This window comes from Homalodisca vitripennis, chromosome 1 (assembly GCF_021130785.1).
Source record: "Homalodisca vitripennis isolate AUS2020 chromosome 1, UT_GWSS_2.1, whole genome shotgun sequence".
Lineage (NCBI taxonomy): Eukaryota > Metazoa > Arthropoda > Insecta > Hemiptera > Cicadellidae > Homalodisca > Homalodisca vitripennis.
Genome location: NC_060207.1, coordinates 94,032,640 through 94,048,104, shown reverse-complemented (window position 1 = coordinate 94,048,104; position 15,465 = coordinate 94,032,640). Strand labels below are relative to the sequence as shown.

The 15,465-nt window shown below is 31.4% G+C and overlaps 1 protein-coding gene across 1 annotated transcript in view; it reads right to left on the bottom strand.

The window, feature by feature from the left end:
* Positions 1-15,465, bottom strand: part of LOC124370871 — a 152,152-nt gene that overhangs the window by 128,852 nt on the left and 7,835 nt on the right.

Here is a 15,465-nt window from a genome sequence, read left to right as displayed (position 1 = left end):
TGTTTGTTCGCATGATACATCGAGAAGGAACTGACCTGTAGGCTTAACATTCTGCATGATGCGTCATTTCTATATGAGCAAAATCGAATTTGATGATGGTAAATGTCACTCCATGGAGTTTGGCTGAGCATTAGCGAACAATTGACGTTGGCCTTATGGATAACCATAATGGTAACGAGAATATAGCAGAATAAAATTTGTAAACAAACCGACTACAACCATACGACATTTTAACATCAACCATATTAACACGTGTAACCTAATGAAAGGACTTGAAATTTTGCTAAACTCAGCGATATCTGTTACGAGACACGCGGTACACCGTACTCCTATTTTATTTACAAACACCGGCAAGTAGGGGTCAGGTATTTCAAGTTTTATTATAATGGATATCGTCCTCATCAATCCCATGTACTTATAGCATTTATCACCCTCTGTGCTCGTCATTTGTCATTTGGGTCAAACAGATTTGAAGAAGAAATTAAAATACTATCTATAGTAACATACGTAGATTAAAGCCATAAGATAATAGCATAAAATTACTAATGTATGTAGTTAGATAATAAATAAATATAAAATTGATTGTTCTTGCCTTTCGACGTAGGACCTTTAATAGTGGCATTGAGCTAATTTTATGCACTGGTTATTTAATCAGTTTCACGTCATTCATACATTTTGAATCATCTGAGAATATAATTCGTTAAAAAACTTTAGAAACACCAACAGTGCCTTGGTATAAGCTCAAAAAGATTAATAAATTAATCGTTTTCAATTAACATTCATCCAACTCAACGTTATATTTTACTTCGAGTGCCGACAGTAAATAATGTGTATATGAATGTATGAAACACACAAAGAACCGATGGATTTTTCAATACGGTTGATATTTTAATCAATATTTTTCATATCTCTTATCGTAATAAAGTTCAGGTAAACGTTTCAAATTTGTGGATACAACTATTAATATTTAAGCACAGTAAGATTGTTGAACTGAAAAAATAAAAATCAAGGAAAAACATAGAAGGTTTTGAGTAACAAGTTCTCTGATAAAAGGCTCCTGGTATCTCTCAAGTCATGTTGCACGTATACTTTACATTACACAATATTAATTAAGACATAATAAAAATGTCTTCCTCCTTCGTGTTATAGTTATTACTGCGTTACGTGCAGTAAAGACATTCAGCGACGGATGTACTACTGCGTGAGCCAGTGCTGTGAACTTATATAACATGATGAAAGAGAGACATATGAAAGTGTGCATGGCACGAGGTGGATATCGCAGGGATAAGGTGCTCAGGTACAAGAGCATTATAGTGAATCTAACTCGAGCCTTGTCGCATTCGCCCCATGTGTAAATTAGATTTTAGGAGTAGGTTACATGTGGAATATATCTAGTTGAACTAATAGAGAATTAGATACCTCTACATAACCATGACAGACCTTTAAAGTACTTTATGTTGTGTCACGGTTGCTAAGTTGTTTAAGATAAGGATTTTATACTTTATGTCAGGGTTTTATATTATGGTCTACAGAGAGAGAGCCTATTTATAATGATATGAAGTAACACTACAGGGTAGGTCAACATTCAAATACTTGATTGAATTAACGAACAAAATAAAATCGATATGTTTTTGAGACATGACGTATCTATTAACCGGCGTCAGTGGTACCAGTCCTGAACATCTTAATATGGATTCCTAATTACAACAGGACTTCAAAAACTGGCAAAGTGTATGACAAAAAACAAGGCTCTATAAAGTGAAAATCATTTTTAATTTTAGAAAAGGAACGCTACTTAAAGCATGGGAAAAAGAATGAGAGAATCTTAAATATGTTCAAATAACATAGATCTGTGAACAATAATTATGTAAAAATTACAAACGGAATATTATCTTTTAAATTGTAGTATTGTAATAAAACAAGTATATATTGCAAAAACACACATACCGTTGATAAAGAAATACTTATATCAGTAACACATACATATAAATATACATGTAAAATTTATATTGAGCGTACATCATAAAATAGCAATTCTTTATAAAATATATAAATCTTAAGAATTTCAGTCCATTTCGTCATTATTGTCATCATTATTCGTCTTGCAGTATGTTAATAACTGAAAATACTGCGGTATATAATACATTCATCAGCTTGGAAAACATTTAACTGATTCATGGGTTTACTGGTAGAGTAGAACGTGACCATATTCCCATCAGATAAGAGAGTTGTTACATTATAATGAATGACGTCAGTGCTCGTAAACCGGTTGTGTGAGTGGGTGACGATGTCTTACATATTGTGTACTTGACGGACTGATGATGAAGAGTCAGCAGTCGGAGGTGTTCAGCTGTTGAGTCATCGCCAGGGTAACCTCCCTCGTCTAATTGACTCGTAATTGGTTGTCATTGTTGGGAGCGAGGCGAGAGTATAAAAAGAAGTATTGAAAAGAAGAAACGTTCAATGTCACGCCCACACCGCGTGGGTTGTACGCTAAAACTCGTTAATGGAAACTTTTTAAAACAGACTTCTTTATCTTGTTTTCCTCTAAGAGTTAGTGTTTGATTAATAATTAATAGTTTATTTATATAATTCTCCACAATTTCTTCATTTTATCCCTTAATACTAAAATAAGCATTAAATATTACAAAACATTTTATTGTAGATGTACCTAGACAAATTACTTTATTCTTAACTAGCTTAACATAGTATAATATTTGAAATACAATCAACAAATGTTTAGTACTTCACGTTAGTAGCATGTTAATTTAAAAGTAATAATAGTTTTTAAAAAGAAAATGAACATTAAAACCTATTCTGTAGCTTTATGGTGTATTTCTTCCGCTGTAAAACTGAATTTTTACACTTGAACTACACTGATAGACGGTCACACTCAGGATACTATTCTAGTCCCTCTGCACAAAAATATGGTTTTCCAAATGTAACCTTCCTTTTGGGAATTCCTTGAACTTATGAGCACAAACCTGTATACTATAAATATGAGTTACGCACCATAAAACACATTTTACTAATGTTAATATTGAAGCAAATGGGAACATTTAAAACTCTACGTAAAAATAACAAATCTACATTTTTAAATTTAAATTTAGCGCGAAGCTTTTCGAGAAATACAAGAAATAACTTTACGTAACCCCAAAAATAAAAATTTACACGTTTCATATATAAAACTATTAAAATAACATACGGTATAAGTAAAGAATTTGGAACTAGGTTTAGCCAGTATGAACTATTCCGTTAAAGTAACAGTTTAATTTGTTTATACATTTATATGAAAGGAGAATCGAATTTTCAGTGGATTCGTCTTCACTATACGTAAGTTTTCTGGATTTTTCTTAGTTTAAATGTTTGCCAACCTTTTAAGTGCATTGTATTTATAACTTCTTTAAGTTTTCGTACAATTTCTGCGATTATTTGTTCAGACGCAATGGAGAGCTTGGCCATAGCAAACGTTTCTTTACTTCCATATTTTATATGTGCTGTATGTTCTTTAAATATAATTTTTATGTTCAGTTTTCTTTGGAAAATGTAAAATTGTAGTAGTTCGTAAATTTCACATTTGTTTTTATGTGAGTTTTGTGTTTTGATTTCTATAATATTTGTGAGCACTTATAATTTTTTAAGCAATTCCTTAGTGTTTTTTTATATGTTTTATAGTGATTAACGTTTGTTTTAATTAATTTCAAATATTGCTGTATGTTGCACAAATTAATCTTCATTTGTTGTTTGAAAGTGGATTTGACATGTATGTTGTTGTGATACACTGTAGGTATAACCGCTAAAGATGGTAATACTTTTGTGTTAAAGAACGTTTTATAAGTTTATTCTTTGTTGTATTTTTATTTTGATCTGGTTCTGGGCTGATATAGATTTTATATTACGCATTCACAGCTTGAAGTAATTTATTATATTCTTATGCTAGACTTCTTTCACACGATTACGGCATTGCCAAACTGCATTGTATACTTAAATAAATGGTGTGTATATGACTGTGATGTGTTTTTTTATTTATTTGAGTATTTGATTCACAATGCTATAATCGTGCACATCGCGTCCCGTATAAGAATATAATGGATTGCTTCAAGCTGTGAGTACACAATATAGATTTTTATTGTAACTGATTCCGTTTTTATTTATTTTTTTAATGCAGCATAATTTACTACGGTATATTTTGATAAGAATTTTATTGGTAATTTCAATCAAAGATTAAATTGTCGGTGAATTTTCTTTGAATGTTTTATAGACGCTTTAATAGAAAATAAAATCTGTTTATTGAAACACAAATTGAGTTTCTGATATTTCATTCAGGCAAAAACGAGCTTGATGGTTAAACATGCAGAATTCTACCAAAAGACAAAAAAACTCAATTTAAAATTGTAAATATAGTTTCATATGTTACTAAAAATTAATTTGATCTAAAACTGTCTTATTAGTTTCATATTATTTGAAATTTAAAATATAATCTGATTAGAAGTATATGTTTGAAGCTCTGTTGCTGTAGACACATTAATGCTGCCAAACACCCACGTAATCCGCTCCCTGTAGTTGATCTCCGGCTTGAACAGCATGTCACAACCACTGTGTATGTGGTGTGCCAGATTTCACGTTTCGTGTGACATTCTCGGTCAGAACTGCAATTTGCAAGAAACTTCTCACAGTGTCATTCCATATACCGAAAGTAATATTTCATATTTCATAAGTAATTCATTTGAAATAGACAAACATTTCACGATGCTAGAATTTTTTTTATATAATTCACCGGAGAGAATGAAACACCTATTTAAAAGTAATGACATGGTAATAACAAATTTGTATCCCTAAACTCAACAGGAAATAGGTTTACATTAGATATAAATACTTTTTGAATCAACATAATTTTACTAGCAAATCTAGAAATGTTTAATGATTGACATAATTCCTGTTCTTTCAATGTAAATTCGTGGATATTTCCTGTATGTAAATTTATAAAATCATTATATTTACATAAATTATAATTTATATTTGCTACTATATTATATCTCACATAAAAATCATACAACTAAGACGTTTGATATTCAATAATGACGATTAGGATTACAAATTCACATAAGACTCAGGTTTCAAACACTATTTTATGAATGGATTTGCGAAGAATTTCCATAAATCTAAAGACAACGCTCAGTCTCATTACATAATAGCACACCGTTGGGAGCTTGGAGCCGGTGGGGGGGAAGGGGGAGGCTGTGGCTAAATATATTCACACCTACGCACCGTAGTCGGAATGGATTCCTAGAATTGTCGTCATTTGTCTTTTGCGATTTGCAAGGTGTATCAATGAGATCATCTGTTGTTTCGATCTGCAGTATCTCTCCTCCCAACTCTTATTTTGAAAGGGACGCCATCCTCAGTAAACCGTCTGGTCCGGTCAGAGCCTTCGTAAACATGGCAGCAATGTGACAGCTAGACGAAAATTAAATATAGTTTGCCCACATACATACAATATATTTTCTCATATAATTAAAAACTATAAGTTTTCGTGTGTTCAAACCCTTAGATTAATAAACTAAATTAATATTGATTAATTGTAAGTTCTATATGGACTATAAACTGGTAATACTAGTTGTATATATAGGGTGAGTCAGAAATATGGTAAAATATTTTAAGACGTGATTGTAGAGCTAAAAATAAGAAACAAATGTTATATAAAGGTAGGTTCGGAAACGCTCCATTACTGAGTAATGGCTGGCGAAAGATTCTGCTTTGTTTTCAGTTCACCTGGTGAAATTAAGTGATTCTGAAATGTTTTGTTCATACTTTTTAACTCAAATAAGGTGGATTTATAAGGAAAATCATTTGAAAAATCAAATAAAACCACTCTAGAGGTTGTAGTGTGAACAGTTTTTTTAAAAAAGTATGAAATTTGCCACAAATCTAATAACAAAAATACCGTCTTAAATGTTTGATGTCTAATTACATTGTTAAATGTCCAATAAACACATAGTTTTTCATAATACAGATTATAGAGAATTTAATCCTGAAAACAACCATAATAAGCAAAGTTAACTAAATGTGTAAAAAAGTTATGAAATTGACTCCTCACGTATTACACTACACAGCAAACTTTTCAATTCAACTTCAAAAATTTCATACTTTTTCTCAAAAACTGTTCACAATACAACCTTTAGAGTGGTTTTATTTGATTTTTCAGGTGATTTTCCTTATAAATCCACCTTATTTGAGTTAAAAAGTATGAACAAAACATTTCAGAATCACTTAATTTCACCAGGTGAACTGAAAACAAAGCAGAATCTTTCGCCAGCCATTACTCAGTAATGGAGCGTTTCCGGACCTACCTTTATATAACATTTATTTTTTCTTATTTTTAGCTCTACACTCACGTCTTAAAATATTTTACCATATTTCTGACTCACCCTATATATACAACTAGTATTACCAGTTTATAGAACTCTGGTTGTTTTGTAATTTTTCATTTTTAAAAGGTTTTGAAGTGTTGTCTAAACTGTTAGTTTTAGAATCATTAAAGTACTACAAATGTATTATTTATTTATTTTTTAGCCTATGTTTTATACAACAGTTACAAAACTTACATTCCTTGTTCATGACATGTAGAGATGTATAAATACAAATCTTTGCATATTGTTTTGATACTTACCAACGTTACCAAAAGTTACCACCAGTTAAGTTCCAAAATGGGACAGTAAATTATACTTGGTGATTTATGTTCGGGGATTTGAACCTGAGATCTACGAAAAACTGGCGTAGTGTAATCATATAAAATAAAATAAATAATTGTAATATGTAGTAAGTGAACTACAATCTAGGTTGAAAAAAATCATAGAAAAGCGTTGTGACACGTAAATGAATTGTAAACATAGAAGACATAGAAAGTGAGTTGTCGTCTTACAAAATCGTATACTACAGCTAGTGAGGCTTTATCATATACTTATGTCCAGAAGTTACAAATTTTTCATCTAAGAAGAAAATGTTAAGCATATTTTACTTATTGTAAATAGATAAATTTACTATTCCTGACACCATAAATAATATTGCGTGAAACATGTGTCATGATAAGTAAACGTAACCAAATAGAAAATAAATTCTCTATTATATTTGAAAATCCTGGCAGAGTTTTTTCAAACTTTTTCAACAGATCTCAAGTAATACAATACATGAAATATTACTATTTATGTAAAATTACACTTAATTAATGTACACTGTTCACTGTTCAAAGTGTACAAGTTCATTAACACGGTGTATTACAAGCTTAATCGACTTTTAATATTAATTTCAATTTAATGAACACTTTTCGTATTCCACTGGTATTCTATTGCAAATACTTCCTGCGAATATGGATCAGCTTTCATTTACAATAACTGTGCCGCATGTGTAGGTGTACACACAACAATGTCTGTGTCAGTGTATGTCAAATCGTCGATCTTAAAGATATTGTTTTCAGAAGAATTGATCAATACAACTATTAATTTTGACATTCCTTTGATTGTCTTCTTTATTTAATTAGGTTTCATCAGGTGAATGTAATTGAATGTTAATTACAGTTCTTTTCTTCTACAAAAAAGGTGAAAAGTTTAAATCGATTGTATCGACCTCGGAAAGTCATATAATGTATTCCATATAAGATAAATAACACAAGATAGTATAATAAGGTATTTCGTAACTCTTTTTTTATTCTTTACAGGATTGTTTAATTGGATCGAAACTATAATCCGAATTTTATAAACCTATGTATGTCTGATACATTGAGTTTTTGTACGTATATGAACATGTTTTACTTCAAAATATATGATTCACGTTAAATTACTGCATTGCAATATATTGTTACAAAACAAAACTTGCTACAAAACAAGATGATGTTTGACTACAAGTTATAAACATTATCGTTATGATAATAATAATTATATTTAAATAACGACCATTTTAATACAGTATTAACTTTGACGGAAACTGAAGTAATAATAATAACAATAAAAGTTTAGAAAGAAATACAAAAAAGACAATAAGTCGGAAAACGTAATTCTCACGCTTGGATACACACAATTTAACTGAAAGAACGAATATTTCATTCTCTTTTGCAACATACATACGGGGATATTAATAGGGTGTGTAGGAACTTCAACAGTAAAATGCCATTGTTTGTTGTGAAATATCAGGTTTTAAATCGAATACTATTTTAAAATGGGTGTAAATATACTATATATTGTGCCCAAAAATAAACCACAGACAAATTAATTATAGATATACCAACCAAATTACAAACATATATAGACAAAAAAACATTAGTAACACATTTAAAAGATAGTCCAAAATTACCGCTACACTAAAACAATTATGTTGCAACAAACTTTTGTGAAAAGGCGTTAATCAAAGTAGTATGATTTGAAAAAGATCTACCCACTCGTGCTATGGCGTTTTTTATTCTGATGGTAGTTTTGGGGGTTTTCAAAATAGAGGGTTTACTTTCATTTAAAGAATGTTTATTGGAAGGTAAGAAACATTTGTCTGAAACGATTTTGTCTACTTCTGACTGTTAATAAACCAATAGCAAAGTGAAACCTAAAACATAATAATGCTTTTGATAAATATTTCTGGATGCGAATATCACATTTAAAATACTTTAAGTTGAAAAAGTTATATTATTTTCTGCAAAATATAATTAATTAATTATATTGAACTTAATTATTCATGGGAAAATATTCGCTTTTGTGAAATAAAACAGATGTGACAATTTTTTATTTATATGTAATGTCGGAAAGCCTACTCATTTAGTTGTGGAAATTTCAAGGTTAGGAGAGCCTATGGTCGACTAGTATAGGACGTCGCACTTTGAGCCTGAATTAGAGATAAAGGAGATTCGAATCTTATAAGTGATCGTTGTACTTGATCTTGATCTGTCATTCTTCCCCTTGTATAGTTTGATAAGATCCTCGGACAGGCCAGTGCAGTAGTCCATGCGGGTGGGCAGAATATGGCCAAATGGGACTCGACCTCTTCTTTTTTCTAATTTTCTTTTTTAAATTTTACCTATTGGTTTTACGCGAGCGTACTTCAGAAGACATCCAAAAAGTCATCGATGAAGAAAGGCCTCTTTTGTAGTCTAAAGGTCTCATCAGATCGGTCTCTCGTGGGATCTGCATCGATATCCATCGAAACGATGCAAAGAGTTCTCTTTGAACGTCTTCATATCCGACTTTTTGTTAGTCTACTGTGAAGGACGTGGACTTCAGACTCCAGCGGTTAAGTCTGTGACAGAGTCAGATATCAGACTCTGCACTGAGCGGATGGTGTTAATGGAGTTAAACTCAACATTCGCATTCACCCCTTATTGTTACAAGATTCTCTATATATGGGGTTTTTGGTTCCACGTCTGATTTTACCACGGAAGGATATAAAATATTCTGGTTACGTGATGTTTTTGACAGTTACATAATGTGCAAAAGCCTATCTCTTAACATATTTATGTAACTATTACGGCTTAAAAACTTCTGTTTCTTCTCAATATTCTGTCTCTATGGGGTTTAATGGACTCTCGTCAGATACTCAATAGTTTTCCATAAATTCCAATTTCACAGAGAAGACTGAACACTGGTTATGTTTTACGTTTCACCTTGCTATTTTTATAAAGTCAGGATTATAAAAAGCTTTTCAAACTAAAGTTTCTTACTTTTTTGTACAAAATTTGCATTTGTAGTGAACAGTATGAATTCCTATTAACAACCAAAGTGGTCCCATAAAATCCTGTGAAGGGAAATAAGAATTTTGAGAATGTTTCTCTAAAATTTATGCTGAGAAAATGTTACAGGGCTTTTACACGTTTGGCCAGGTAAGTGCATCTAGTGGATTACATTTAAAGAATGAACAATACTTGAGCAGTTTAGGAGGTAAAAAACATTGAATCTATAACTACTGTTCAAAATTCCCCATACATTTTAAAAGGTAAAAGCTGATTTTATACTAGAAACCAACGTTTTACAAAAATGTGTCCGTTATGTTAATAAAAACAATTAATATACTACATTGTTAAACATACTAATGTAATACCAAACAATCCTTTTACGATTTCTATTAAATCTAGGAGTTTAAAAGTAAATTATTACTTTTAATAATTTTGGAAAGTAAAAAATTCAGCGATTGTTAGATTAAATGACCACATAAAAACCAATCCACTGCACACGTAGAATAGGTTTCCAAGAAATTACCGTTAAACTTGAAAGTGATAGAGCAGCTTGTTATCAATGAAGTTTGTATTTTTATTTATGGGATTGTTGTGTAACTCCCACATAGGCAATGCTAATTATTCTTAGTACAGGAATTTCTCTGTAATTTACTATCAATTCTGAGCAAACAATGATTGAGTTAAGCTAAACAGTAAGTTGAAAGCTCAGGGAAGATTTCAATTACAATTCAGTTCAATATGAGAGGCATGCGCTGTTTCACAATACACAGCTTGCGCTCTTTGATTGTTTGATGTAGGCTACATAAAACGATCAAATTTTATGTTAAAAAGACTTGTGTAACCATTATACAATTTGTATGTAATCATGACCGGTTAATTCTTAAACAGGATAAACTCGTATTGATACTCGTATAAACGAGTACTTGAATGAAGTAAGAAAATAACCAATGAGTGAAGCAAGACACTGATATAGCTTGACCTTCTGACATTTCCACTAATTGTACACGGGTACACATACTCCCAACCGTCTGCTCTTCCTATTGTGTTCTTTCTTGCAAGTTACGTCGTTAATGCTACGAGATAGGCCCTGTGATTCGCGTTATTACGCGCCTGTTGGCCGAACGAAGATCAAAGTTTTCGTTACTTTTGACGACTACTTTTAGAACTCTTTTAAATTAATTATTATATTAGAATAATAATCTACAAAATCATTTCAAGATTTATTCACCAGTACGTATTTAAAATATCAAAACTAAAGGGTTAAGCTTTTGACCCCAAATTCAATAGATTTCTTCCTTGGGCCAACAAGTACCCATGTCCCCAATTTCAACGCTCTAGAACCTTTCCATCGCATATATGGGCAGACGGGGTGACCCACAGATAAATATATGATTAATAAGGCCCTTAAACCTGGGCCTTGAGTGGGAACCTTAACAGTTCATTTGATTCATTGTTGTTTCTAGACACTACAATTTCCAAAAATCGTAAGTGCCTTCTTTTTTGTCTGGTCTTCGTTTCACCTCATAATGTTTCTTTATTGGCTAAGGGTCAGCGAAGTGGTGGCAAAATGTCTCTTCTATCTATCGTTTAGCACGAAACATAAAGAGCGTATTGGCATATTATGAGCTTAAGATTTTTTAATAAACGTTCACTTTTGAATCAGCAACATCCAGTTTAGCTGATTTAATATCATTTATGAGACTTGAATGAGCGTTAAAAGAACCTAATCTGTCCGAAGGTTATATCGAAAACAGAATAAACAAAAGATTAAAAAGTCTGGATGAAAGTTTAGCAAAGGAAGTTACGTGACGCGTGATGTGGTGTACTCTTACGTTGAATTGAAAGCGAAAAGCATATTGTCTGCTTGAGATGACTGGGTTTTAATTTAGTTTGTTTTGAAGTAATTCTCAAGATATATTTTAATAGATACTGAATTCCTTCTTTCCAAGATTGCAAGAAAGATATAAAAAATGATGAATAATTAATTAATTTATGCAAATTATTATTTACATTAATATAAAGTGAAATTATGTGGCATATGCGTATAATGCCATTATGAAATAAATGAAATAAGTGGCATTATGTAAATTAAAAAATGAGGCTTAGCTGATTACAAGAGTATAAAATGTGTTGCTTTTGTAAAATAATAATAATTTTAAATACCCTCATTTCTAATGACTGAATACTACATAAACATAGTTTCCAAATTTCATTAGTCGTAAATCTGCTAGTACCAACTCCCAACACCAGTCACTTTAATACCAGTCACCTAATACTGATACCACCTCCGGGAAATATCTCAGGACTATCATACTTACCTGCATCCGGTCAAGGTCACATGCAACATTGTGTGCAATGGTACCAAAGTTTGTGACACGGAAACAATTTTCCCTCGTTAGCGTTGATGCTTCAGTTCCGGGAACATTGTCAATACAAAGTTTCCTTGCATCTAATTTGCTATTGTAATTTATTCATTGCAGACCACCCGAAGGGATGTTATTCAAGGTGATCATCCGAGTAAAACAATAATTTAGAGTGCACAAAAGAACGGTTTTAATATTTAAAAGATCTTGTAAGCATTTAACAAACGTCCATTTAAAACAATTCAATTGAATGAGCTTATATGATCTAATTGCATCCAAATTATAAAATATGTTGCGTAGAGATAATGTTATGATTGCAGCAGATCGTGAAGTAATCGTTGAGTTCAATTCCTGTTCACCTTCCGATAAGCGCAGAGTCTAAAATCTGAAGCTGTCACAGATTCCACTCCTGCAATCTGGTGTCAGCGTCAATCTGGAGATCCAAAACAAGTCGGATTTGCATTGTTTCGACATCAGAGTCATATATATATATAATTTATATATATATACATATATATATATATATATATATATATATATATATATATATATATATACACACAATATTATTTTATAAATATTTGTATATTTCCATTAGATAACAATGGTACCCTCTAAATAAAAATTACGGTTTTATTTTGGAACATTCCAAGTCTAATAAACTTATAACATTATATAGGATTTAACCTTAAATGTAAAGGAACATATAACTTTGTGTTCATTTTCTACAGCGAATAAACATGAAAATACTCTTGAAGAACTAAAAGTGATTTATCCTCATCAACCACGGTAAGTACCTGACAAGTAGAACGTTGTTGTCTTTTCGAAATAACGATAAAATGTGGATTCAGTACGTGATTAATAAATATATTAAATCGTATTTCTTCCTCAAATGTACTTACTGATCACAAATTTATATTTTAAAGTTTGAGAATATGTTAATATTATAATGGTTTTTATGTAATTTTAGAGGAACATATCAGTTTACGCAGTGACGATCAAAGTGTTGAGATTTTACTATTTAACAAAATGAAATAGCGCCATTTACATTTGTAAATATAGTCCTCATCGCCAATTAACTGGATATAATCATTTAACTTTGATTTAATACACTCAGTTTGATAAAAAGTGGACAATTTACATTGTAGGTCATTGCTTTAGATTATTTCATTTTAGATTATTAATAATTGTACGATTGAGAAACGAAAATTGAACAGCAGTTCTGTTCGGCATGTTCACATTATATTCCATTACAAAAATCTAATACATTGATTCATATAATATATTTTTTAACACCTTTTGCATATCGAATTAATTTTTGAAAAGTGTAAGTAATCAAGCAATTAAGATATAAAGAAGTTACGAAAACCCGGAGCGTTTCTCCCAGTTGCTGAAAATGTTTTCAGGTTGAACACACCACTCACCTTGCGAAACATAGAATGCGACTATTATATATAAATAAACCGGTTGAATCAGTAGCCATCACACTCGCATTGGCACACGTTCCTCTCGCACATTAACTGTAAACAAAGAGAGTCCTATATTATGTCTGGGTCGCCCTCCCTCCCCTCACCACCACACCGTTTGTGGAGCAGCTATGTTGTGGATAATGCGACGGAGAGCAAGTTGGAATGTTGGAGAGACAGAAACAAAACTGTGTACCCAATATACCAATATTTTGTGATTGACTACTGGTAGAAACGTATTAGAATATAGTGGAAGCAACAGAACAACCACTCATGATCATAACTACGTTTTATTTTAAATATTCCACTCAAATGTTTATTTGGAATGAAATATCTAGTTATTTGTTTTAAGTTCCGCTTATAACATTTACTTAATTAAATTAGTACAGTATTAATTTAATACTTTATAACATTTTACTACTGATACGAATCCTAAAATACATGCTGAATTCTGGATCTGAACCTACGATCATTTTACTCAACATTTCTTAATTTGGTAGACTTTTTATTCATGTAACAATTATATAACTCAATTCATATTGTAGTTAAGAATTTAGCTCCACGAGTTTAAATTAGCGAAGTAATAAAAATTCATACTTGTTTGAAGACTACATAGAAAATACATTGTCTTAACAATTTTCTTATCTCGAATTTTTTCATTAATACGCAACATGCTTGCTTATTTGTAGAAACGAATGTTTAATTCTTGTTCAGTTACAAAGAAGTTTATGTAGAGATTTTCAAGATAAAATTTTCAAATATTTTATATAACTCCAGCCCCATTCCATGGACAAGAATATAGCTAAATTACCAAAATACCAAATTAACAATTACCAAATTGGTATTGCCCGATTTCAACTTAACACCAACTTTGTCAAGTTAACCAGAGTGTAAAATAATAATTCATAGCCGAGGACAATCTTTTATACGGCCTTTCCTATAAAAATAGGTACGTTTAGCCAACTAATTAAAAATTTCTTTTACATGTTGTCTTTTAACCAACCAAAAGTCAAATTAGATGTAATATAATTAATATATGTTGATTATTATATTTTACATTTTTATAGCCTACTTAAAACGCACAATTCCTATGAATTAACGAGAAAGATGTCCCTAATGTTATTTTTTAGGGTAAATGTTATATTTTAGATTAAAATTCATTAATTAGCAGATTATGCACATATAAATTATTTTTCATAGACTTGTTCTTTGGAATAGTAGAAATCTATTTATATAATGAATTTAGAATAGTTAAATTAAATCATTCTATCTATTAATTAATTTGTTACGTAGTGATTGAAGAGTAGCGTATTCATCCTTCTTTTCCCTCTAATTTATAAGATCGGAGAATTGTTTTAAATAATTTACTTGCTAATTAGGTGTAGTCTTTTGCCTTATTATAGGTAGTTATTTGCTATCTGAGTTACTCGCTAGTCGGTCCACTAGACTTAGTCTGCAGCAGCGGTCGATTGCTCTGTAATGTCTGAGTGCCAGACACTGCACGCTCTAAAGCCTTGGAATGTCCGCGAGGCCGTTGTTTCCACACATTGCAATGAACGGTCTCACAGATTCGCTCGCTGGGGGTTATTTCTGGCCCGTACTCGCGTTATTATCGCGTCTCCCTTGCCGCCATTGTCGCAGACCGCCACATTGCCAACTTCTGCTGGACCGGTGCAGGCCGATTATAAGCGCCAATTTTACAACCTATTTAAACTCCTTATGCGAATCGGTCGCCGTCTTATGTAATCACTCCATTAATAATGTTGTAATCTTTCTTAGACTATCTTGAATGGATTTGACTGTACTTATTTAAAAAGGACATGGAAAAACTATAAAAGGTTTGTAAATTAAAGCCGAAGGAATTATGGGAATGAATGCTCTTAAAGAGATGGTTCCAAGAAGCAAGTCAGAAAAAACGTATGAGGAC